This window comes from Dendrobates tinctorius, unplaced genomic scaffold, assembly GCF_039654945.1.
Source record: "Dendrobates tinctorius isolate UK_male_01 unplaced genomic scaffold, ASM3965494v1 ptg000086l, whole genome shotgun sequence".
In the NCBI taxonomy this organism is placed as follows: Eukaryota; Metazoa; Chordata; class Amphibia; order Anura; family Dendrobatidae; genus Dendrobates; species Dendrobates tinctorius.
Genome location: NW_027361754.1, coordinates 66,179,183 through 66,205,808, shown reverse-complemented (window position 1 = coordinate 66,205,808; position 26,626 = coordinate 66,179,183). Strand labels below are relative to the sequence as shown.

Here is a 26,626-nt window from a genome sequence, read left to right as displayed (position 1 = left end):
TGGGGATTCCTAGAAAATATTGACTTTCCCCATGACTCATCCTCATCTCCATGCTGCAATGATGATAGTGAGTCACTGGGGGTTTTCACAGAAGCAGCAGAGGTGTCAGGCCGAACATCATTATAATAATAACAACAAACAACAGTATCACCCAGAATTCAGGTAACTGAGGCAATAGACAGCTATGCAGCCAGTTTTACTGGAGGCTAACTTTTTACTTTTTGTCAGATACCTGTACTGTCACACAAAATTTTGGAGTGGGTGACTGTTTTCTCGGCATTCTGACAGCACTTCAGGACCTGGAACATCCTTTACCCCACATCCCAGCATGCATTGCTCCTGCCTGTAATAGTTGTATGCACTTTCACAGACAGGAGAGTTGACAGAGTGAAAGACCGGAGCCCACTTCGTGGAATTTGTCCTTGTGCTAGAGACCGGTTACACGTGGTAATAATCAGCAGAAGGGAGAAACATTCTGGAGTGTAATTTGGAGTGATTTTTCAGAGGCAAGACAACATATTAAATAAAGTGATTTTACAGATGATTTATCACATTATCCTTCAAGGTGTCCAAGTGGGAATGTTTCTCCATGTCCATGTAGAAAGGGCTAAGACAATGCAAGGAGACTTATAGGCCATGCAAATATCCTCTTCAGAGAGGAAGCCAACTAGACTGCTAGTGCTAACTGTTGGGGAAAAAAACAATTGCATGGCCTATAAGTCTCATTACATTGGCATGTCACTCACCACAAGGAGAGATGTCACCCTTTAGAGCTCCTGTTAGAGGCCTCTCACCCCGCCAAATCAGATCTCCTGCTTTACACTGAAGAGGGGGCAAACACCATGAAACACGGGTCTGCAAACAGAGTGCTTGGTTTGGCTTGAAAAATATTCAGGATTGAGAGTCCTCAGTAGTTGATACCTTTTAATGGCTAACTGAAAAGATGGTAATACATTGCAAGCTTTCGAGACTACTCAGGTCTCTTCATCAGGCTAGACTAATACAATGGTTTGGCTTGTTATCCCAAGTCATGTGGCAAGGCTTGTTACATAATGACTTTAGGGATTGCTACCCCAAAAGATGGCACCACAGTTCCTTCACTACAGTGCTCTTCGTCTCTGAAGAGGATATTTGCATATTATATATTAGGATGCGGAGAAGTACAGCGATCATTTAAAGAGGTCATATCAAGTATATAAGTTATCACCCGTTGACAGAACAAGGATTGCTGCGAATCCGACTTCAGGGACCCTTGATGATCACATCTCTGCTCCCTTCATTCTCGTTTTTTTTTTTTTTTTTTTTTTTTGGGGGGGGGGGGGGGGGGGAGAGAGGCACTGGAGAAAAAGAATAGAACAGAGGTGCCTATGTTCGGGATTCTTGGTGCCAGATGTTCTGACCTCCAGCAGACAAATTATCGATATGTGATATACTTTGTAAAAAAGACACATTTTTGGTACATAATCACCCACATTGTGCATTCATCTGTACCCGACGTGGCCACAATCAGTAATTTCAGCAACTCGTCAGCCCTCCATCTCGGTGACCTGTGCCCTTCATGGTTCACCATGCACAGTGCCACATGACAGTAGTATTGCCGCAAAAGGGGCTGAGGTGTATGATAAAGGGCAAAGTTAGGCCATTGATAATGTATTTACAGAAATCCTCTGTAAATGCCTGGTGTTATATGGATCTAACTGTCCCAAAAAATATCGGTGCCTCATTGCAGAAGAGCAGCAGTCGATCAGGGGCAATGACAGGCTGTGTTTTTGGCATTGGCATGGATTCGCATTTGGGCAAAAGATCTGTGACATATGGGATTCCCTGTTCAGTCTGTATGGAGGAGGGGATGAAACACTGGGCTAGAACCTTGCCGAAAGCAGAAGGGAAGCCCTGCGTCCACGCGCTGGTTCTGCAATCATCGCCTACCCTTGTGTCGCAACACTTCTGCATCACAAGACAATAATAAGGATGCAAGTAGCAGAGGAGCGGCAGCCAAATCATGGCGCTGACCTGCAATAAACCATTTCCTTACAACTTCTCAGAAATCCTTGAAGTTCACCTCCGCGCTGGAGCTCATAAACCGACAGCGCAGGACTCACACACAGCAGATCGCAGGCTATTTCCTGGCATCCTTACTACTACATACATTTACGCACAAGTCTATAGAACAGCAAAAATCGGTGTTTGGAGACTTCTTGGTCTTTTTCCTCCAACACAGCATGCTCCAAGAGTGAGATATATTTTTCCGCATGTTATCGATCGGCTGGCAAATTACTGAGTCATTTAATTTCCAGAAAAAAAGATTCCTAAACTTGAACAACCCCTCCCAACATGGCGATTTCCACACAAATGGCCCGTAGACTGTAACAGGTACGAGTTCTATGCATGAAAGACACGGATACTCAGCGTATGAGACACACGGATGTCTGAAGGCCTACATTGATGGCAAATCTTTGGGATAGACTATCAATATCTGACTGGCCGGCATCTGTTTACATCGTTGTTTACCCAGGCACAGCGCCGTTTATACCATTGTGGCTGTACCTGGTACTGCAGCCAACTCTGGTCAGTATAGTTTTCTTCTGCTGTAAGGAATAGATCACTGAGGCAATTGGCATTATACTTGTTTTTTCTAACATGGACGGAGGTCACCATATGCCTATACAGTGCCATCTATAAAAGTGAAAATCCATCCATCGGATCCACAGACTATGCAAAACATGTCAAAGAAGAACTATCAGTGCATCTATGGAAGGAGTGGGGTCCAAGCTAAAAAAAAAAAAAAAAAAAGCAGCATTTGATAGAATTTGGGCAGATTAGAAGTTTATGGAGTATCCAGCTGCAGCCCAGGAGCGCAGCATATAGCACATACCGGCAGAGGTTCAGCCCAGGTTACTGGTGTGTATGAGGAAAGAGGATACGGGCAGGATGTTTGCTTTTTACCTGCTCTCGGCACCCGCAGCTCGAGTCCTTCACTCGACAAATACAAGCCGACACCGCCGAGCTGATGTCAGGCAGTGGGAGCCATCCTCATATCACCGGACACAGCCAGACATCAATGTTTTAACGCCTTCATATTCACTTTAGTGTCTACCTGAATGGGTTCTCTAGCCAAGCTGAATGACGGCTGACAGGTGAACAAAACAAAAATCACACGGAGGTGCTGAACCAGGAAAAAAGGATCCCGCACAATCCAATAATCTGCACAGGAAAGTTATTCCCCAAGTTTGGCTGGAGCCACACTAGCGATTTTAAAATCGGTCTGATTTTGTTCCTGCAAAGTCAGACGAGCGTAATGCAAGTGTCATGCGTTTTTCATGTGAGTACAATCCGATTTTTCACACCTAGCACCCAAACACAGTGCGATTGCTATCCAACTGCAATGCGATGAGCTTTTACATACAGCAGTTCTCTATGTCATTTACACATCATATGCAAAGGAAATAATCTACAAACCACACACATGTATATACATATATATATAAATATATACACACACACATATATACACACAATTCTATATATATATATATATATATATATATATATATATATATATATATATATATATATATATATATACACCCAGTACAGACCAAAAGTTTGGACACACCTTCTCATTCAAAGAGTTTTCTTGATTTTCATGACTATGAAAATTGTAGATTCACTCTGAAGGCATCAAATCTATGAATTAACACATGTGGAATTATATAATTAACAAAAAAGTGTGAGACAACTGAAAATATGTCATATATTCTAGGTTCTTCAAAGTAGCCACCTTTTGCTTTGATTACTGCTTTGCACACTCTTGGCATTCTCTTGATGAGCTTCAAGAGGTAATCACTAGAAATGGTCTTCCAACCGTCTTGAAGGAGTTCCCAGAGATGCTTAGCACTTGTTGGCCCTGTTGCCTCACTCTGCGGTCCAGCTCACCCCAAACCATCTCGATTGGATTCAGGTCTGGTGACTGTGGAGGCCAGGTCATCTGGCGTAGCACCCCATCACTCTCCTTCTTGGTCAAATAGCCCTTACACAGCCTGGAGGTGTGTTTGGGGTGATTGTCCTGTTGAAAAATAAATGATGGTCCAACTAAACGCAAACCAGATGGAATGGCATGCCGATGCAAGATGCTGTGGTAGCCATGCTGGTTCAGTATGCCTTCAATTTTGAATAAATCCCCAACAGTGTCACCAGCAAAGCACCATCACACCTCCTCCTCCATGCTTCACGGTGGGAACCAGGCATGTAGAGTCCATCCGTTCACCTTTTCTGCGTCGCACAAAGACACTGTGGTTGGAACCAAAGATCTCAAATTTGGACTCCTCAGACCAAAGCACGGATTTCCACTGGTCTAATGTCCATTCCTTGTGTTCTTTAGCCCAAACAAGTCTCTTCTGCTTGTTGTCTGTCCTTAGCAGTGGTTTCCTAGCAGCTATTTTACCATGAAGGCCTGCTGCACAAAGTCTCCTCTTAACACTTGTTGTAGAGATGTGTCTGCTGCTAGAACTCTGTGTGGCATTGACTCTAATCTGAGCTGTTGTTAACCTACGATTTCTGGTGACACGGATGAACTTATCCTCCGCAGCAGAGGTGACTCTTGGTCTTCCTTTCCTGGGGCGGTCCTCATGTGAGCCAGTTTCTTTGTAGCGCTTGATGGTTTTTGCCACTGTACTTGGGGACACTTTCAAAGTTTTCCCAAGTTTTCGGACTGACTGACCTTCATTTCTTAAAGTAATGATGGCCACTCGTTTTTCTTTACTTAGCTGCTTTTTTCTTGCCATAATACAAATTCTAACAGTCTATTCAGTAGGACTATCAGCTGTGTATCCACCAGACTTCTGCACAACACAACTGATGGTCCCAACCCCATTTATAAGGCAAGAAATCCTGCTTATTAAACCTGACAGGGCACACCTGTGAAGTGAAAACCATTTCCGGTGACTACCTCTTGAAGCTCATCAAGAGAATGCCAAGAGTGTGCAAAGCAGTAATCAAAGCAAAAGGTGGCTACTTTGAAGAACCTAGAATATAAGACATATTTTCAGTTGTTTCAGGCTGTGTGCACACGCTGCGGATTTTGCTGCGGTTCCGCAGTGGTTTTGGCCGCTGCGGACCCGCAGCAGTTTTTGCTGCGGTGTACAGTACCATGATTCCCTATGGGAATCAAAAACCGCAGTGCAGACGGTGCGGAATTTTCCGCGCGGATTATCTGCGGTTTTCAATCCGCAGAAAGAATTGACATGTCAATTCTTTCTGCGGATTCTCCTGCGGTTTGCCATCTCCTCCATTGAGGAGATGAAAAACCGCAGGGCAAAACCGCAGAGCAATCCGCAGGTAAAACCGCAGGTCTTTTGACCTGCGGTTTCACCTGCGGATTTTACAAAATCCGCGCGGATGAATCCGCACATAATCCGCAGCGTGTGCACACAGCCTCACACTTTGTTGTTAATTATATAATTCCACATGTGTTAATTCATAGATTTGATGCCTTCAGAGTGAATCTACAATTTTCATAGTCATGAAAATAAAGAAAACTCTTTGAATGAGGTGTGTCTGTAATATATATATATATATATATATATATATATATATATATATATATATATATATATATATACACACACACTGTATATTAGATAGATGAAAATCCAGCAATTCATCTGCCGCATACAGTAAAATGACAGCGTGACAGGTTAAAATAGAATCTGCAGCGTCCAGAGGTCACAGCATAGTGGATGGGATTTAAGAAATCCCATGCCCACTATGCGTGCACCAACGTCCGGGGATCACCCGCGGTGACGGACATGCGGCACGTTTTTCCAGACCGCAGAATGTCAATTTATCTTGCAGAGACGATCAGTCTCCGCAAGATAAATCTCACCCATATAATGTATTCGAAGTGGTGATTCCGCGTAGTTCAGTGAACAAATGTGGAACCACCTGCGTTCAAAAGCCGGCAGCGCTTTGGACCCAGCAAACATGTGCTGCATCCAAAGCACTGCCAATTACTGACCGAGGGAACATACCTTGATAGATGCCTTTCTCGGGGAAGCTGAGAGCTGGTGTTTTTAGCCTGGGGGACCAGTATCCATGGCCCCTTCCTAGGCTATTAATATCAGTCTGCAGCTGTCTGCATAGCCTTTCATGGTTATTAATTATAAGGGGACCCCACGCAATTTTTTGAGGATGTCCCCCATTTTAATAGCCATTAAAGGCTAAGTATACAGCTGTGAGATGATATTAATGGCCTGAGAAGTTCCATGGGTATTATCCCCTTCCCAGGCTATAAACATCGGCCACCAGCCGTCTGCTTTCCCTCTGCTGGTTAAGAAAATTATGCCGGAGCCCACGCCATTTTTTTTTTTTTTCAGGAAAAAAAATCTTAATTAAATACATGTACAGTAAGCTGTACCAGCATTGTACTAAATATACAAGTCAGTGACATCTGTATATTCTATGTGTATATACTCTATGTAGTCCATCTATTATATCCTGTCAGGTCCAGCTTGCCAAAGGCGATCGGTGTGTAAAAATCAAACAGCACTTGCATGGTCCGAGTGCTGTGTGATTTTTTTCTCGCACTCATGGACTTCTATTGCGGGATGCGATTCGATTTTCGATTACAATCGCAGCATGCTGCGATTTTTTTTCCAGTACGATTGTGATCCGATCCCAGCGGGAAAAAGAAAAAAAAAGGAAATGAACACAAGGATAGAACAACATTGGCCCGAATGCAATCAGATTTTTAATTGGATTGCATTCGTCTGATTTCATCGCAAGTGGGAATGAGCCCTTACACAACTTATCAGAGACAATGTTTCTGATGCTAAAGCTGATCAGTCAATGAATCTCACAATATAAACCCAATGAATTAGTTGTACATTAAATAGTTAGAACTGATGAGGCTGGTGTAGTTACTGTAAATATCCACGCCAGAACTTTTTTTTTTTTAATGATTTCTTGCCTGTTAATAAAGTGAGCATGTTGTAACCTTATTTAATTATCAGGATTATACAGCCATTCCTGACATGGATTTTTAAAAGTAAGTACACCAACCTCTACAGATCTAAGGTCTATTTAAAAGGAACCTGTGAGCATACAAAAGAAGGCTTGGCAATCTGCATGTAAACACCATTTTAAACATTGTCGGCAAGCTTATAGGAAGTACTACCACAGGGAGGAAATCGTTATATTCTCCCTGCAGCCGCCTGCTTGCCCTCAATCATCAGGGATCAGGGCAGGACTAGCCTGTAAGAGTAATGAAACCATGATTATTTATACATGTCTCAGACAACATCTTTAATTAATACTGAACACTCAGACAACCTAACATGTAGTGAATGACCGTTTTATTGCCGAGAGTCCAAGCAGGCACCCTTCCCTGTATTGTTGGGAGGGGTGGACACTCTACAAAAAAAAAAAATCTGACACCGAATAGTACTGTTACCTTTCTGCAGACTTTTGTGAGGTGGGAAGAGGCACCTGCCATTATTACTAATGTGCAGTGGAAGCAGCCAGATACATCTCATCCGCGCTCGTCTGAAGGACACATCTGTCATGTAAGGACGCAGCCTCCATAATCCCAAGCAGACATTATATAATGCGCACGCTCTCTGCATAGCAGATAGGTAGGTCAACATTTGGGGAAGGAGACCGGTTTTGTTTTTTTGATCATCAGGAGAAAATTACGGTAATTCATAGAGGATCTGCCACCCGGTCAAAAGTGGTCAGATTTTGTTCGTATCCAATTTCTGTTGATCACCAGATTATTCCTTTTTTTTTTTTAACGTGGAGGTGGTAAAATTGTGCCCAAATTACAGCCATATGGCTCTACTGACATCCCTGAGAACAAGTTCCGCCATTGCCAAGCCTTTCTGAGACACTGTGCATGCTCCCGAGTATTTGGCTTCATCAGTGCCCGTTGTTACGTGGCGCAGGCGCGGAAATTAGCCAGCACGGGTACATGTGCAGTCAGGCATGGTCCACACGGTGGGTGGGAATAGGGTGCAACAAGCTTAACTTCTGCCAAGACTCACGTACTTCAGATGGGCAAGCCACATTAGGGTCCACAATTAGGACACAGCTGGGGTTAAAGGGATATTCCCAGCACACAAATTACTATTCGCATAATGAATAGGTGCCAATTGTTCGATCAGTGCTGGTCTGGCCATAACAGGGGTCCAGTGTCCCCCTCAGCCACAAGTCCATGACCACTGGAGATGAAAGCAGTGATGCTGGTCACGCTGCACTGTTACGCTTGCGATTTTTCTGCATCATGACATTTACAGCAAAATCTGCCTGTGTGCTCGTCAGGAACTGTTCACTTCATAGCAAGCGGTGTCATAGATTCACACTTATCTGCGGAGCTACAGGCGACATCCCGCCACGTTCTCACCAGCATTTATGGCTGCCTTGTGTGTGTTTGCAAATGCTCGGGAGGACGCCAGAAACTGCAATGTCATGATATAATAATCTTTATTTATATAGCGCCAACATTTTCCGCAGTGCTTTACAGTTTTACAGTTACAAAACACAAGTCATAAGTAACAACGTTAACAATACAATAATTAAAGCAAAATAAGACGACCCTGCTCGTTAGCGCTTACAATCTACAATGAGGTGGGGGAGATACAAAGTACAGGTGTGTATTTACAATGGTGTATTTACAATGATGGTCCAGCCATCTTGAGGGAGTGAGGGATGGATGGAGATAGTGAATGGGCTACACACGCACACTTACACATGGAATGACTGATTAGTGAACGTGATAGGCCGCTCTGAACAAGTGTGTTTTGAGGGAGCGACTGAAACTATGCAAATTGTGGGTAGTCCTAATTTCTTGGGGTAGAGCATTCCAGAGGATTGGCGCAGCGCGGGCAAAGTCTTGGAGTCAGGAGTGGGAGGTACTGATTTGTGCAGAGGTTAGTCGAAAGTCATTTGCAGAGCGCAGCGGTCAGTTAGGCAGATAGACAGAAATGCGGGAGATGTAGGGGGGTGACGCACTGTGGAGAGCTTTGTGGGTGAGAACAAGTACTTTGAATTGGATCCTATAATGAATGGGCAGCCAGGGTAATGACTGATGAAGAGCGGACAAGTCCGAGTACCAATTAGCCAGATGGATGATCCTGGCCGCTGCATTAAGTATGGACTGGAGAGGGGATAGTCGAGTAACGGGGAGGCCAATTAATAGAGCATTGCAGTAGTCCAGGTGGGAGTGGATCAATGCTACAGTGAGGGTTTTTGTTGTTTCCATGGTGAGAAAAGGGCAGATTCTAGAGATGTTCTTTAGGTGTAAGCGGCAAGAGCGGGTAAGAGATTGTATATGGGATATGAAGGAGAGATTGGTGTCAAACATAACCAAACATATAAAAAGCGGGCTGAAAAAAAGCCCTAGCCAGCCACAAACCACAGCCGAAGCAGGGAACCTCGCATGTGGCGCCAACACGTTCAGCGGCCAAGTGCACAGATAAGGCTACCTGTGCATGTGCATTAGAGGTGCCACTGCAGATTCTGTCCGAAAATGCCCTCTCCCTCAAAACAAAAAGAAAAAAAAAAGAATAAAGAGCTGCCACCACTGCCAATATGAGCAGCAACGTCAGGGAAAGCACAGAGGACAGGGCCAGGACACAGAAGCCCAGCTGAGCTTTGAGGATATTCTTCAAGGTACACTAAAAAACATCAAATGGGAAAACACCCAAAAAACATAGGATTCGGCAGAAGATTTCTAAATGCGAGCCTGGAGCCAACAGCTTCTATATCACCCATTCCAATGGAGATTGACTGAACTTGTAGGATCAAACCAAAAAAAATATGAAAACTAACAACTGATCTTGGTGTAGGAGCTATAAACAGTGGCCCATATCCCACATACACAAACTATGATATCTACATAGAAGAAAAAAAATCCAGAAAATCACGTGCATTATCGCTCCATAGCTACAATTTTGCATTGTACACATATTTTCAACGTTACGTTGCAGGCGGCAGAAGAGAATTCCAACATGAATTACTGATGAGATGGCGTTTGTGGGAATAACCTTATCTGATGATTGCGGGCTCCACACCACGGCTTATGGGAAGCATCTACTGCACATCAGATAGCAAGACACTGAGATCACCACAGGGCACCTGCTCTAATAGACCAGTCCTCCGACAGGTGACCCCAGCACTGTACACGCCTCACAGCCGAGCACCGTATACAAGGAGCTTAGTCCCCATACTCAATAGATTGCTGGCCGGCAGCAACCATCTCACCCGATTCCCCATACACAGGAACACAAGTTCCAGCGTGCTCTATGAGCCCGCCCCTCCATGCCAGGCTCCCCCGAGCCCCCACCCACATCAGGCTCCCCCGAGCCCCCACACCAGGCTCCTCCGAGCCCCCTGTCCTCCTTGCTGAATTATTCTCTAACCCGGTATCAGTTGGCAGTGAATCAGGAGGCTCCGACACACATATGACTGTCGCCCGATCACACTGATTTGGACAATCTTAGTCACCAGGCGCCACATACAACACTTGTGTGGCCCTCAACTATCTGGTCACAGAAAAGCTTGAGCCTGACAGTGCCTGAGGGTTACTCATGCATTTTCCACTTTAGAGAGTGGAGGACCGTATGGTAGCACCACAGGGATGGGTAACAGTGCAGTTGTGGCCATGCCATCATGTAGGTAAGGAGAGGATGACGTAAAGAAGTGGCCGTGCACGGTGCTGCCATATTCATTGTAGCTTATGGCAGAGGGGAAACCCTCCACTGTGTCAGGGTCTCACAAACTACAATGGAAAAAGCTGAACCCTTGGTCTCTTCATTTCTGGATGGTAAGTGGAAAAAGAGGGCCTCTATCCTCCTCATAGGTGGGAATCCTAAAAATGGAATCCACACCCATTAGATTATTTATGTTGTTCTATTGCAGCCCATAGGGTTGGTTCAATCTGGCAATCTGGCCTTCGGACCAAAAAAGATTGTATGTCCCTTTACACATGGACTTCTGCAACATGTACATCCAAAAGTCACAAGGGTGGAGATCCAATTGTCAGAGCACACAGTCATGTTCAAACCAGGTGGGTCAGCTACCCCAAGGAACCGAGGGGATAGGGAATCCTATTAATGGCTTTGTAATTTCTCCCAATGACTGTAATGGAGAAGTTCCTGACAGCTACACCCCAAGAACACAACCCTGTCCAACAAGTCCTTTTAAGACACAGTAGGAATGTCGTAGAAGGAGTCCCTCCACCTACTTCTGAACCCCTGATTCTGGCCCACCTGTCCTTATATTGAATATTTAGACCAATTATTTCACTAGGTGTCAAGTAATATTACATTTTTTTCTGCAGCGGGCGCTAAAGTGGCAATATCTGGCCAGACGTTGTGTTCATGAGACAAACCCCAGTAAGGTTATATGCACACAGACCATCCAGCGAAAATATTCTACAACTGCAAATTCTGCACAACGACATCGAAATTTGTTGTCTTTTTTTTCTTTGCAAAACTGTGCCAACTTGCATTGGATAAAATCCATGACGATTGTGCTATAAATACAAAGAAAATATGTGCAAAACTAAAAATCTGCATACTTGCATCATGTGCAAATAACCTAGGGCTCAGTTCACATCCATATTCTTCGTCATGTGACCATCGGACAGGAAGTCAAGTGATCGCCAAACAGGGGAGTCAAGTGATGGCCGCTAAGCTTCAAAATGAATTAAAAAAAAAAAAAAAGTTAGTGAAAAGAACTATGGGGCTGTAGTTAGTACATGAATGTGGGGTCGACTATGGGATCAATTAAGGTCCTGTCGCCCTAGCTGCCCAGTATAGGATTGTAACACTCTTGTGACAGCTGGATCCTAAATACGCCCCGGCTCACACGTGAGTGCAACTAACAAACTGGCAGAGGAACAGTGGCTTCACTCATAATGAGCAAACATGGCCTCCAAGGTCAAAGTGGCGCCGAGCGTCAGCAGCCCGCACTAAAAACAGCTTGTGAAACGAGGCTGTAACTAGACCAACCCGGCCGACTCACCTTCCCACAGCCACACTTACCGAGCACCGGCCAGCAAACGCAGCCCCTATGCATGTGGGACCGGGGGGTGCACAAAACCTTGGGGACCCGCGAACACACCGGACACAGCAGCTTTATTACGTTCAGCTGTTAAGATTTTTATTTTTTTGCTTTCTCTATGATTAGTCTGAAAAGTAACACATTTAGTAGTAAACAACCAGCACAATGGACAAAGGCTTCCAGACTATCAGCCATAACAATAAATTTTTTAATTTTTCGTTTATGAAAAATAAAGGAACTTTCTAATAGGCCTTTACTAAAAAAAAATTAAAAATAATGTCCTCTCGTTTTGTGTTTACAGCTCCTACGCAGACCTATACATTTCTATGGTAACAGACTACGACCAAATTATGTGTAGTCTGATCTTGCCCTTTACATTACTTTTCATCTGCCCCAATATGTGTAGCGAACCTAAAAAATGAAGTCTGAAGTGCGATTGATTGCTTTCTTTTAGACAATTTTCAGAAAATGTGTCCCAATTAAAGGATTTGTCATAATGGAAATTATTAAATTTGGATGAGTGAGTGGGGGAGGGGGGTAACCTTCCTGCCCTTGGGGGCGGGGGGTAACCTTTCTGCTGTCACGGTCCTGTTAGGCTCGGTGTGCAGCCACCGCTGAGCAAGGACTCACCCACACTGCAGAGAGGCACGAGGTCAGACACGACCGGATAGTTCAGGCAAACAGGACCTGGAGAAGCTAAAGTCAGCGAGCAGTGAAGGACCTACGGTCATGTGACCGCAAGGGGGCGGGGCTTAGCGTCCTGCTGTCAGAGATAGGCAGAACACTAATACAGGAATTCTCAAAGTCAGACAAACCGGGTTATACACAGAGATAACAGTAAAGTACCAGGGATGAGACAGAACGGAGAGTTGGGGCCAAGCAGTGGTCAAAGCCAAACAGACATAGAAGGTAACAAGCAGAATCCAACAAGCAGTATCCAGAGAACAGGCTGAGTCGTACACAGTATCAGGCAAACAAGAACACAGCACAAACACACTCAGGGGTCAACACACTCTGCCAAGGGCGAAAGTATAACTGACGGGGATAGGAGCTTCCTGAGGCCATAAGAAGCCTCCCCAGAACCAGGGAGAGGGCACAATCATAAGCCCCAGGTGTGCAGGTAAGCCTGCACTGGGATCACAACCTTTAACCCCAGAAATGCCAGTCATCAGCACTGGTTCCAGACATTAACCCCACATGTGCGAGTCAAACCCGCACTGAGATCATGACACCTGCCCAGCGCTGTGGTCTATGGGGGGTGGGAACACACCAGAGAACACTTCTACAGAAATGCATGGAAACAGCCACACTGTCGACAGCGGAGCCAGGGGACTAATGAGGGTTACGTTCTTCAGATAGGTGCAAGTCCCAGGTGTCACAAAAACAAGTCACCTTAAAGGGCTTTTCAGGACTCAGCTATCTTCATTGGTGGGGGAGGGTCGATACGAGGTGTCCCCCACTTATCAGCTGTTATCAGCTCCAGATGAAGAGTGATGTACACTGTGCATAGGCAGAAAGCTGCCAATCAGTGCTGGGGGCAGGGTACTCAGAGCTCAAATATGGAGGACTACATGGCAGCAAGGTTATCAGTCCCTTAGTGATAATCTCCTGAGGATAAAACTTGGATTTTATCAAAACTACAGCAAGCCGCCCAGTAAGTGACACATCGCTGGAATCAGGGTCTCTGCCCCTACATCATAATGCTCTCAGATTACGTGGCAAAAACCTGGTGACAGATTCCTTTTAAAACGGAATCTACCACCTCCATAAATGGCCTCCCGCCACAACACATCATGTGAGGTGACATCTCAATATTCATCATCTCGGCAAGAACAGTTTTCAATATCGTCAAACAGAAAAGGCCAGCGTCGGCCTTGTATCAGAAGGGATTTTTGTCACCTTCTGATAATGTGTGGCTGACACTTACTGGTAGGCGGCCGCCTGTATGTGATGGAGCATTTCACACCTCTTACTATGATTCACGCATCATTCGGATGGAGCCGACCTGCGATAAGTGATGTAGTGACAGCACAGCGAGAGGCTTAGTCAGCTCCATCCTCACCACGAGGAAGCCTTCTGTGCAGATCTGGACTCAGACCGTCAGATCGCACCCAGACCCGAAAGCCCCAGAGAGCATGTGATCAGGGGCGACAAGGGAAAGTTACTTGCACTTTCCCCAACTTAACCTTTTAATAGCTGGCTTTATCTGTCACTATAAAGCACTAGGACGAAGACTAAGGGTGGCCGTACACACAAGATACTCTAGCTGTCAGCCGGATGCTCGCTCGATCTCACCATACATATGCACGCTCAGTTCAGGGGAGCGTGGTTTTTTTCATAAGGAAAATGCACTAATTCAAGCAACGTAGATGTGATTTATTCTTCATGAAGATGTTCACTATCCCTTTAGACTTATGGGAAAAAAGCATGGAAAATTGCAGTTTTTGCAGCATCAAAACAAATACGTAATAAATGGAGCAGACTCAATTGCATATTTTTGGTGCGGACCACTGCGGAAAAAACATCTCTGCAACATTTCCACTGGTGGGAACTTGGCCTCCATGCGATAAATATGATCGTCCCCTTGCAGGCTACCTTAGGGGATGCCAGAGCGGCAGAAACATTCCACCCACACAAGGAAGGGTTAACCTGTATACTGGCAAGTGCTTGACGCGGCAGGAATCCCATCACACTTATGGCAATCATCTCTCTAAAAGCACTCTGCCCGCAAAAGATCAAAAGGCGGCAAAAGCCATTAGCATAGCAGCAGGCACAAAGCAGGGAGATAGTGCCAGTCTCGCCTCTGGCTGGTTCCTGGATGCCAACTTCTGCTGCTCTTCTTATGGCGCTGATCTGCAGGAGTAAGTGGGCATGCACGAGCTAGAAGTGCAGGGGTCCTGGGAGGGCACTTGACTGTAAATTGTAAAAGAAGTGGCTAAATTACAAAGCTGATCGCACCCCATTGGGTTATATGAGGATTCATTTGCACTGAGCAAAATGGAGACGACGTCCCCATGACTGTAAATGGTAATGTGCCGTCCGGCTACAAGAAACAACGCTACATCTAAGACAAGGTTGCTGTAAAAGGCTGCCCCCTATAATAAAGGGGTGAATCCCTGCTGCGGTGACCCTCAACGTCAGCTCCAATAAAGGGGGAACGCTGGCATGAGGGGCCAAACTCTCCAAAGTGCCACCGCTGGGAATATGAAGCAATTATGACCTAGACACTTTGGTGACTTCAGTCAAAGCTGCCAGAAACGACAAAAATTCATCAGGGAACGAGGGCTCACAATTAAACTGAAAGTTTGTGTCTAGGGTAACCAAAATATAAGAGACGACCTCTGAAAGACAATCTGTCACTTGCCATGTAAGTGCCGCTGCTCTCCTGAATCCATGGATGCTCTTCTTTTGTTCCTGAACCTCTCCGTTCCTGAGATATGGCCCCTACTGCCCTGTGTATAAATCTAACCTTGTTAGCCAAACAGGCATGACCCCCATAAACAAAATCTACTGATCACGCCCACTTGGCTAACAAGACTAGATTTATATGACGGGAAGAGAAGGCCAGATCTCGGGAACAGAGAGGCACAGGAGCATCGCCGGATTCAGGAGAACGGCGGCATTTACACCTAATTACATATTGATGGCGAGAGACAAGTCATCTTTCAGAGGTTTTAAAGCCACTGGCGCTCAATATGTTCACCTTCATCCGTCTGTGTCAGATGGGGTTATTACTTAGGACTGGGTGCTGGTATACTCACATACATTGCAGGGTTATCAGGAAAATGTGACTGCTCATCCACAAAATTTCAGCAACAAGCCTGCCATGAACGCCCCCTGATAATCGCTTATGGTCGGAGCTTGTGGCGCTCTTCGGGGAGCTGTGCCTTGCTGGCTTTCAGCTTCCGGATGAATAATACAATTGGAAAGACATGATTAAGCCATGTTAGCAAGTCCCTAAGGAAGTTTTACCGGCCCCCCCCAATAAACAGTATATACCTGCAAATATGGGGCGAATCTGTACGTAGATAGCATTACAAGGCTACCTGGCCGCCATACTACAAGTGTGGCTACTGGAAGAAAACTCATTTCTTGTCTCCCGAGAGCTACCAGCTTTCAGTCATTGCTCACTAACAAGAATGAGGTCACTGAGAACCCGTCAGATAGCTCGTTCTGATGAAGGGATGGCAAATCTGTGCCAATTCACGACCACCTCAAAGTTGAGCTGAACTTTGTGGTCAGAAATTAGCTGAGAGGAGCTCGGAAAAGACAGATAAAAGAGTTATTAGCTCACTGACGGTTTCACCGTTAAATCATTCTGCAGCCTGTAAAAGCTAAACTGCAAAATTTAGTTTTGCCGTCAATTGCAAAAAAAAAAAAAATGAATCTGAGCACAAACCGCTTGCATTTAAGGAAAATAAAATATGTACCTAAAGGGGAACATATTGTTTAGTATTACTGAGCTAGCATTAGTATTAACAGGAGGGGGGATAGATGAGGGTGTTGTCTAACCCCTCAGAACCAGAGATCACATGCTGATGGTCTACACAAAAGATAGGCATGAGGGGTTAACCCAAGAATCATTCTCATACCAAATGTTCTACAATGATACAGACATATCTGCTGCTGGGATAGACACTTAACAGAATCAGTCTCCTTCCCCCCCTGGCAGCTGACAATATAATCCTATTAATTGTCATGCAGAAGGCGCCTATAGTGTCATGTGCTGTAGACTCTGGGGAATGCGAGTAGTGCAAATTTGATTATTTTTAGCTAGGGAGCGCATAGGCTGAAGAAAACCCCTATAATGCATCATCTGACAGCAGCGTGTTTAGTGCACCCAAAAGTCCATGAAGTATGTGGCATTTTAACTAAAAACCTAAAGGCTGATTTGCTATGCTACAGATGCCAGAACACTGGCTTCATTTGTGCAAAAAAAAAGTTTTCATTTCTTACGTTTTTGACACATTTTCAACACGCTCAATGAGTGGGGGTGAACAAAAAAAGGGGGCTGGCGAAATTGTGCCACAACTTCGCATAACTTAACCAACTAACAGATGGTGTAAAGTTAAACCAGACCAAAGCTGCGCAAGATTCTTCATCCAGCATGAGCCACTGAGATAAATCTGGAACATTTTGAGCCTATCTAAAAGTTAGACCGGACTAGTAAATCAGCCTCGCTGGGTGCACTGAACCAGCCTATGTATAGAAATCTTAAAAGGGGATGTCGAGGGCTTTGATATTCGCAGCCTTAAGTAGAGGAGGTACAAAGCTGGGAAACCACAGCTCTGTACATGGTTAATGACCAAACTCTGGAGAACAGTTCAGCTTCCACTGAAGTGAACGGGAGGTAAGAAGTGGTACCGAAGTGCAGCCACTACTCCCGAGGACGGAGATGTGGTGCCGCGACTCCATACACTGTTTACACCCAGCCACTGCAAGACCTGATAGCAAGTTATAGAAGGGGGTGCTGGGTGTCGGACCCCCACTAATTTGATATCAATATACTAAACTAAATCCTGGGCAACCCCTTTAAAGCCATTGTCTCATTAAAGCAACTTCTTTTCATAGGTCTTATTAGAGCATGTGGGTGTCTTGTAATAGACCAAGACCGGTTTTAATACTCTGGCTGTAAGAAAAATTAATTTACCGGTAGACAGATTTTGAAAACGTTGAGGAACTGCTATGGAAATGTACAGTTGTGGCCAAAAGTATTGACACCCCTGCAATTTTGTCAGATAATACTCAGTTTCTTCCTGAAAATGATTGCAAACACAAATTCTTTGGTATTATCTTCATTTAAATTGTCTTAAATGAAAAAACACAAAAGAGAATGAAGCAAAAAGCAAAACATTGATCATTTCACACAAAACTCCAAAAATGGGCCAGACAAAAGTATTGGCACCCTCAGCCTAATACTTGGTTGCACAACCTTTAGCCAAAATAACTGCAACCAACCGCTTCCGGTAACCATCAATGAGTTTCTTACAATGCTCTGCTGGAATTTTAGACCATTCTTCTTTGGCAAACTGCTCCAGGTCCCTGATATTTGAAGGGTGCCTTCTCCAAACTGCCATTTTTAGATCTCTCCACATGTGTTCTATGGGATTCAGGTCTGGACTCATTGCTGGCCACCTTAGAAGTCTCCAGTGCTTTCTCTCAAACCATTTTCTAGTGCTTTTTGAAGTGTGTTTTGGGTCGAAATCCTGCTGGAAGAAACATGACCTCTGAGGGAGACCCAGCTTTCTAACACTGGGCTCTACAGTATGCTGCAAAATTTGTTGGTAGTCTTCAGACTTCATAATGCCATGCACACGGTCAAGCAGTCCAGTGCCAGAGGCAGCAAAGCAACCCCAAAACATCAGGGAACCTCCGCCATGTTTGACTGTAGGGACCGTGTTCTTTTCTTTGAATGCCTCTTTTTTTCTCCTGTAAACTCTATGTTGATGCCTTTGCCCAAAAAGCTCTACTTTTGTCTCATCTGACCAGAGAACATTCTTCCAAAACGTTTTAGGCTTTTTCAGGTAAGTTTTGGCAAACTCCAGCGTGGCTTTTTTATGTCTCGGGGTAAGAAGTGGAGTCTTCCTGGGTCTCCTACCATACAGTCCCTTTTCATTCAGATGCCGACGGATAGTACGGGTTGACACTGTTGTACCCTCGGACTGCAGGGCAGCTTGAACTTGTTTGGATGTTAGTCGAGGTTCTTTATCCAACATCCGCACAATCTTGCGTTGAAATCTCTTGACAATTTTTCTTTTCCGTCCACATCTAGGGAGGTTAGCCACAGTGCCATGGGCTTTAAACTTCTTGATGACACTGCGCACGGTAGACACAGGAACATTCAGGTCTTTGGAGATGGACTTGTAACCTTGAGATTACTCATGCTTCCTCACAATTGGGTTTCTCAAGTCCTCAGACAGTTCTTTGGTCTTCTTTCTTTTCTCCATGCTCAATGTGGTACACACAAGGACACAGGACAGAGGTGGAGTCAACTTTAATCCATGTCAACTGGCTGCAAGTGTGATTTAGTTATTGCCAACACCTGTTAGGTGCCACAGGTAAGTTACAGGTGCTGTTAATTACACAAATTAGAGAAGCATCACATGATTTTTCGAACAGTGCCAATACTTTTGTCCACCCTCTTTTTTATGTTTGGTGTGGAATTATATCCAATTTGGCTTTAGGACAATTCTTTTTGTGTTTTTTCATTTAAGACAAATTAAATGAAGATAATAATAACAAAGAATTTGTGTTTGCAATCATTTTCAGGAAGAAACTGAGTATTATCTGACAGAATTGCAGGGGTGTCAATACTTTTGGTCACATCTGTATTAGAAAATTGCAAACTGGATCTCCACTCAAAACCTCTCTCTTTAGGTCATAAAAGATCCGCTGCAAACAGTAGCACCACCTATGGTGGAGACTACATGAAGATAAACTACATAAACTTGCCACCTGCTGGTGAGAGGTTTCTCCCTGTTCAGTACTTACAAGCAGGAGACAGGCTAAAGAAGCATCTCATAGGATACAATGGAGATTCTGCACACAGCACTCCCAATGACTGCTATATAATTGCTTTCTTATATATTATCAGCTGCATAGCAAACATACAAAGGAACAAAGAGGGACAAGCTGGGTAGGAAGAGTTTGGTCTTCAAGCTGCCAGGTGGGATTTGATAGGCGATTGCCATACTGTAAGATAAAGAAAGTCAGAGACTAAACTCCAGTCTACACAGGAGAGCATGTATTGTTTTGGTAGTCAGACTGGAGACCACATGACAGCTGCCTGCATGAGAACCCCTTGCAGACTCCTCCAGCCCCCTTCAGACTCCTGTAGCAGTGGCTTATCGCCCCACTGAACAAAAATAATTTCCCACTGAAATTCTACAGGCCGTAATTTGGGGAAGAGTCGAGAAGTCACCATAAGTATTAGTTCAATCGGGTTTAATTGACTTGTATCTAATGTGTACAGGGTCACATGTCAAGGGTCACATGTTCTGCCAATAGTAAAGACTCGTGTACCAGAAAAAAAAAAAAAACATACAGATGTGACAGTCACAAGCCTTGAAAACTTGAGGATAATAAAAATAAATAATGAAATTAACATGCTGCTGTCTGGAGAGACATGTCATATGTCCATCTCCGTGGGCATGGGATTTGTTACAATTCCATCCACTATGCTATAATATCTGAACGCTGCAGGTTGGACGCTGCACAAGTACGCAGCGTCCAACCCGCAATGTTAACTGATCGTTGTCACATGCCCTTACAGTCTAGAATTCTTCAGCCTTCAGAGCAGAAATCTCCAAGCATTACTTGTGGATTCAGTGATGCACAGTGCTCGCTCAACTAATTTGTGGCACTGTATAGTGAAAGGATGTAGGACAACCGAAATGTCCTACTGCAGCCAAGCTGTAAGGTGTGCGTATAATGAAATATGGACTGACTTGTTTCCAACATAACCACCAGAATAGTGAGTGCAGCTCTGGAGTATAATACAGGAGGTAACTCAAATCAAATCAAATTTATTATCGCCAAGTACATATTACATATATACAAGGAATTCTTTGTGGCAAAGAGGCAACATAATATATAACAACAGATACAACAAGTAACATCTAACAAGACAGATACAGTATATAGTCTACACATGACGATATACTCAGGATCAGTAATGTAATATATGGACACAGTGATTGCACCAGCAGAATAGTGAGTGCAGCTCTGGAGTATAATACAGGATGCTACTCAGGATCAGTACAGGGTCAGTAATTATGCAAATTGTCTCTTCAGAGAGGAAGAGGACTAGAACTCTATTGCCACCTATTGGAGGTAGCAATCCTAAAAGTCAATGTTGACCCTTTAACGAGCCTAGTTACATGACTTAGGATAAAAGCCAAGCCAGAATCTCAATTTGCAGAAATGATACTTCTTGGATAAGGGTCAGTAATGTAATGTATGTGCACAGTGACTGCACCAGCAGAACAGTGAGCACAGCTCTGGAGTATAATACAGGGTGTAACTCAGGATCCGTAATGTAAGGCTAAGTGCACACGTACTTTTTTGCCCTGCGGATTTTTCCGCGCAGAATTGAAGAAATCCGCAGGTCAAATGATATGCATTTTTCCTGCGGATTTCTTCCTGTATTCTTGCGGTTTTCCCCTGCGGATTTCCCCCTGTGGATTTGGAGAATGGAGCAGGTGGAAAACCGTACAAAAGAAGTGACATGCTGCATATTTTGAACCACAAGAAAACCGCACGGAAAAATCAGCAGCGTCTGCACAGCGGTTTTTTTTTTCTATTGATTAACATGCTACTGTACATCACAATGCGGATATGCAACGTTTCTGCGCAGTAAAATCCGCTGCGGATCCGCTGGATATCTGCATCGTGTGCACATGGCCTTAATGTACGTACAGTGCCTACAAGTAGTATTCAACACCCTGCAGATTTAGCAGGTTTGATAAGATGCAAAAAAGTTAGAGCCTTCAAACTTCACACAAGAGCAGGATTTATTAACAGATGCATAAATCTTACAAACCAAAAAGTTATGTTGCTCAGTTAAATTTTAATAAATTTTAAACATACAAGTGTGGGTCAATTATTATTCAACCCCTAGGTTTAATATTTTGTGGAATAACCCTTGTTTGCAATTACAGCTAATAATCGTCTTTTATAAGACCTGATCAGGCCGGCACAGGTCTCTGGAGTTATCTTGGCCCACTCCTCCATGCAGATTTTCTCCAAGTTATCTAGGTTCTTTGGGTGTCTCATGTGGACTTTAATCTTGAGCTCCTTCCACAAGTTTTCAATTGGGTTAAGGTCAGGAGACTGACTAGGCCACTCCAACACCTTGATTTTTTGCCTCATGAACCAGGCCTTGGTTTTCTTGGCTGTGTGCTTTGGGTCGTTGTCTTGTTGGAAGATGAAATGACGACCCATCTTAAGATCCTTGATGGAGGAGCGGAGGTTCTTGGCCAAAATCTCCAGGTAGGCCGTGCTATCCATCTTCCCATGGATGCGGACCAGATGGCCAGGCCCCTTGGCTGAGAAACAGCCCCACAGCATGATGCTGCCACCACCATGCTTGACTGTAGGGATGGTATTCTTGGGGTCGTATGCAGTGCCATCCAGTCTCCAAACGTCACGTGTGTGGTTGGCACCAAAGATCTCGATCTTGGTCTCATCAGACCAGAGAACCTTGAACCAGTCTGTCTCAGAGTCCTCCAAGTGATCATGAGCAAACTGTAGACGAGCCTTGACATGACGCTTTGAAAGTAAAGGTACCTTACGGGCTCGTCTGGAACGGAGACCATTGCGGTGGAGTACGTTACTTAGGGTATTGACTGAAACCAATGTCCCCACTGCCATGAGATCTTCCCGGAGCTCCTTCCTTGTTGTCCTTGGGTTAGCCTTGACTCTTCGGACAAGCCTGGCCTCGGCACGGGAGGAAACTTTCAAAGGCTGTCCAGGCCGTGGAAGGCTAACAGTAGTTCCATAAGCCTTCCACTTCCGGATGATGCTCCCAACAGTGGAGACAGGTAGGCCCAACTCCTTGGAAATGGTTTTGTACCCCTTGCCAGCCTTGTGACCCTCCACGATCTTGTCTCTGATGGCCTTGGAATGCTCCTTTGTCTTTCCCATGTTGACCATGTATGAGTGCTGTTCACAAGTTTGGGGAGGGTCTTAAATAGTCAGAAAAGGCTGGAAAAAGATAATTAATCCAAACATGTGAAGCTCATTGTTCTTTGTGCCTGAAATACTTCTTAATACTTTAGGGGAACCAAACATAACTCTGGTGGTTTGAGGGGTTGAATAATAAATGACCCTCTGAATAAGCTTTTCACAAATTAAAAAAAAATTAAACAAAGAAATAACATTCTTTTTTGCTGCAGTGCATTTCACACTTCCAGGCTGATCTACAGTCCAAATGTCACAATGCCAAGTTAATTCCAAATGTGTAAACCTGCTAAATCTGCAGGGGGTTGAATACTACTTGTAGGCACTGTACATAGTGACTGCACCAGCAGAATAGTAAGTGCAACTCGTGGGGTATAACAAAGGATGTATCTCAGGAACAGTACAGGATCAGTAATGTATGTACACAGTGACTGCACCAGCAGAATAGTGAGTGCAGCTGTGGGGTATAATACAGGATGTAACTTAGGATCAGTACAGGGTAAGTAAGGTAATGTATGTACACAGTGACTGCACCAGCAGAATAGCGAGTGCAGCTCTGGGGTATAATACAGGATGTAACTCAGGATCAGTAATGTAATGTATGTACACAGTGATTGCACCAGCAGAATAGCGAGTGCAGCTCTGGGGTATAATACAGGATGTAACTCAGGATCAGTAATGTAATGTATGTACACAGTGACTGCACCAGCAGAATAGTAAGTGCAACTCGTGGGGTATAACACAGGATGCATCTCAGGAACAGTACAGGATCAGTAATGTATGTACACAGTGACTGCACCAGCAGAATAGTGAGTGCAGCTGTGGGGTATAATACAGGATGTAACTTAGGATCAGTACAGGGTAAGTAATGTAATGTATGTACACAGTGACTGCACCAGCAGAATAGCGAGTGCAGCTCTGGGGTATAATACAGGATGTAACTCAGGATCAGTAATGTAATGTATGTACACAGTGATTGCACCAGCAGAATAGCGAGTGCAGCTCTGGGGTATAATACAGGATGTAACTCAGGATCAGTAATGTAATGTATGTACACAGTGACTGCACCAGCAGAATAGTAAGTGCAACTCGTGGGGTATAACACAGGATGTATCTCAGGAACAGTACAGGATCAGTAATGTATGTACACAGTGACTGCACCAGTAGAATAGTGAGTACAGCTCTGGCGTATAATACAGGATGTAACTTAGGATCAGTACAGGGTAAGTAATGTATGTACACAGAGACTGCACCAGCAAAATAGTGAGTGCAGCTCTGGAGTATAAGGCTGTGTGCACACGCTGCGGAAAAGGTGCGGATTCATCCGCGCGGATTTTGTACAATCCGCAGGTGAAACCGCAGGTCAAAAGACCTGCGGTTTTACCTGCGGATTGCTCTGCGGTTTTGCCCTGCGGTTTTTCATCTCCTCAATGGAGGAGATGGCAAACCGCAGGAGAATCCGCAGAAAGAATTGACATGTCAATTCTTTCTGCGGATTGAAAACCGCAGATAATCCGCGCGGAAAATTCCGCACCGTCTGCACTGCGGTTTTTGATTCCCATAGGGAATCATTGTACTGTACACCGCAGCAGAAACTGCTGCGGGTCCGCAGCGGCCAAAACCGCTGCGGAACCGCAGCAAAATCCGCAGCGTGTGCACACAGCCTAATACAGGATGTAACTCAGGATCAGTAATGTAATGTATGTACACAGTGACTGCACCAGCAGAATAGTGAGTGCAGCTCTGGGGTATAATACAGGATGTAACTCAGGATAAGTAATGTCTGTACACAGTGACTGCACCAGCAGAATAGTGAGTGCAGCTCTGGGGTATAATACAGGATGTAACTCAGGATAAGTAATGTAATGTCTGTACACAGTGACTGCACCAGCAGAATAGTGAGTGCAGCTCTGGAGTATAATACAGGATCAGTACAGGATAAGTAATGTAATGTATGTACACAGTGACTGCACCAGCAAAATAGTGAGTGCAGCTCTGGAGAATAATCCAGGATAAATTATAAAAAGTAAATATAAATTACTTAAGTTTCCATGGAGATTACTCTATACACCAGCCATAGTACAGTGAAGCAACACTTAGTGAAAAACCTAAGTTCCAGCGCTCATCATCATTCTGCACAGGCCCGTCCTAGCCAGACCATATGCGCTAATGAAGGGGGACAGTCCTGGATATTGGGGCAGATGCCTTTGACCCACACACTTTCCTATCACATGGCAGAATCTCTGGAGTCACTGCCACCATGGCTCTGCAGACACATTCAGCGGCTCAGCAGTCAGACCCTGTGACCGGACGGCGACTTGTAATGAGCACCCATATTGCAGCACAATGAGGGTGACCATACGTGCCCCACCGACATGGAGACCGCATGTGACCCCCCCCCCGGAAATGTCGGTCACCAAAAGCTGTGACAGATGTCATGTCGGCCACTTCTAAGACATCGATAAGAAGCTAAAACACGAGCAGCCGTCAGATTAACGGAAATGGCGGACGCCGGCGATTCGCATCCTTCCAAAGACGCATCTTGTGACTTGTGCCATGCAATATATAGTCAGGAAGTGAAGGGGTTAATAGCTGGCCAGCACGGGCCACTGGGGGCCCCAGGAGACCTGACTTGTGCCCCCGGCTGGAGGCAGCGGGCCGTGTCCAGGGGCGGCCTGTCATCTGCAGGGCGACACAGGGGCCCCCGAGGGCCACCAGGCCTCCACCACCAGCAGCCAGGGCCCCCGCTGTACGAGCGAGTCCTCGGCCCCAGCGAGGCGCTATTTCCCCCTCACACCAGTCATCACTACGGCCCCCTACGCTGCTGCCTCCGAGGCTTCCTGCTGACACCCGGCCCCGGAATCACGGCCCCCGGGGCTCCAGCACCTCAGCCTCTGGCCCAAGGCCCCGGTTCTGTGGTCACATAAGCGGCGTCTGACCTGATCTGCAGCTCCGTGCGGTCCCGACGTGTCGGCCAGGAGAGGAACAAATGCAAGGGAGCGGAGAAACTACAACTCCCGGCATGCCTTGCGAGAATGTGGCGGCCTGGAAGAGGGGGAAAAAATTCAAAAGCTGATATCTTTATCAACATGAACAAAACAGACTATCTTATCTTCAGGCATTCGTCTCAATTGTCACCAATCTTTGCCAGAACCCTGACTGACATTTCTCCAGGGAATAATAAGGCAGAGATTTTTTTTTAGCTTAAAAATGCTCCAAAATACTGATGATAAGTTTTTATGTAAGATAAAAATCACAGACGTCTGAATGAGTCCTAAATGGAGAAAAACAGCGCAAACAAGGCAAAAAAAGGCACAAATGCAATAGTAATTTAGCTTTGTTATTTAACCCATCTTACTATATTTTTAGAAAATTCTTTCAGAAATCAACAGTGCACGTGGAAATAAAAATCTTTGTAATACATCTTATCAGAGAAATCTGCTTCTTGCTCCTCCACAACTGCTCTCTCATTTTTAAAATTCTCAAACCTGTCTTCAGTGAATACAGACTTTCCCTTTACTGAGATAGGAGATGAGGGTCTATGGCAGGGGTGGGGAATGTTTTTTGTGCCAAGGGCCATTTGGGTATTTATACCATCCTTCGGGGGCCGTACAAACTCCGCCCACAAAGTACATCCTGACTCTGGCACTGGTGTCAGGGCGTAATCTTTCATTGCATGCCCTTCAATGTTCAGCAGTGAACACTGTGTGTGTGTGCTAGCAAAGCAAGAAGAAATTAATGAGCCGGTGGCAATCAAAATACAGCTCCCTGCCTAAGAATGCGATCCCTGAGAATATACCTGGGGGCCTGATAAAAGGTCATCGAGGGCCGCAAATGCCCCTTGGGCCTGAGGTTCCTCACCCCTAGTCTATGGAGAGGGGAAGGG

The 26,626-nt window shown here is 45.0% G+C and overlaps 1 protein-coding gene across 5 annotated transcripts in view; it reads right to left on the bottom strand.

Moving 5' to 3' along the window:
- The window catches only part of FOXJ3 (forkhead box J3), a 90,077-nt gene extending 64,247 nt beyond the window's left edge, over positions 1–25,830 (bottom strand). For 3 of the 5 annotated variants that reach the window (XM_073585533.1, XM_073585535.1, XM_073585537.1), the window contains exon 1: positions 25,680–25,821. The gene's annotated coding sequence lies outside the window, so the exon portion shown is untranslated. Of the gene's footprint in view, positions 1–25,679 lie in introns of all 5 variants that reach the window. The other 2 variants (XM_073585534.1, XM_073585536.1) reach the window with 2 other exon arrangements.
- Between the last annotated feature and the right edge of the window lie 796 nt (positions 25,831–26,626).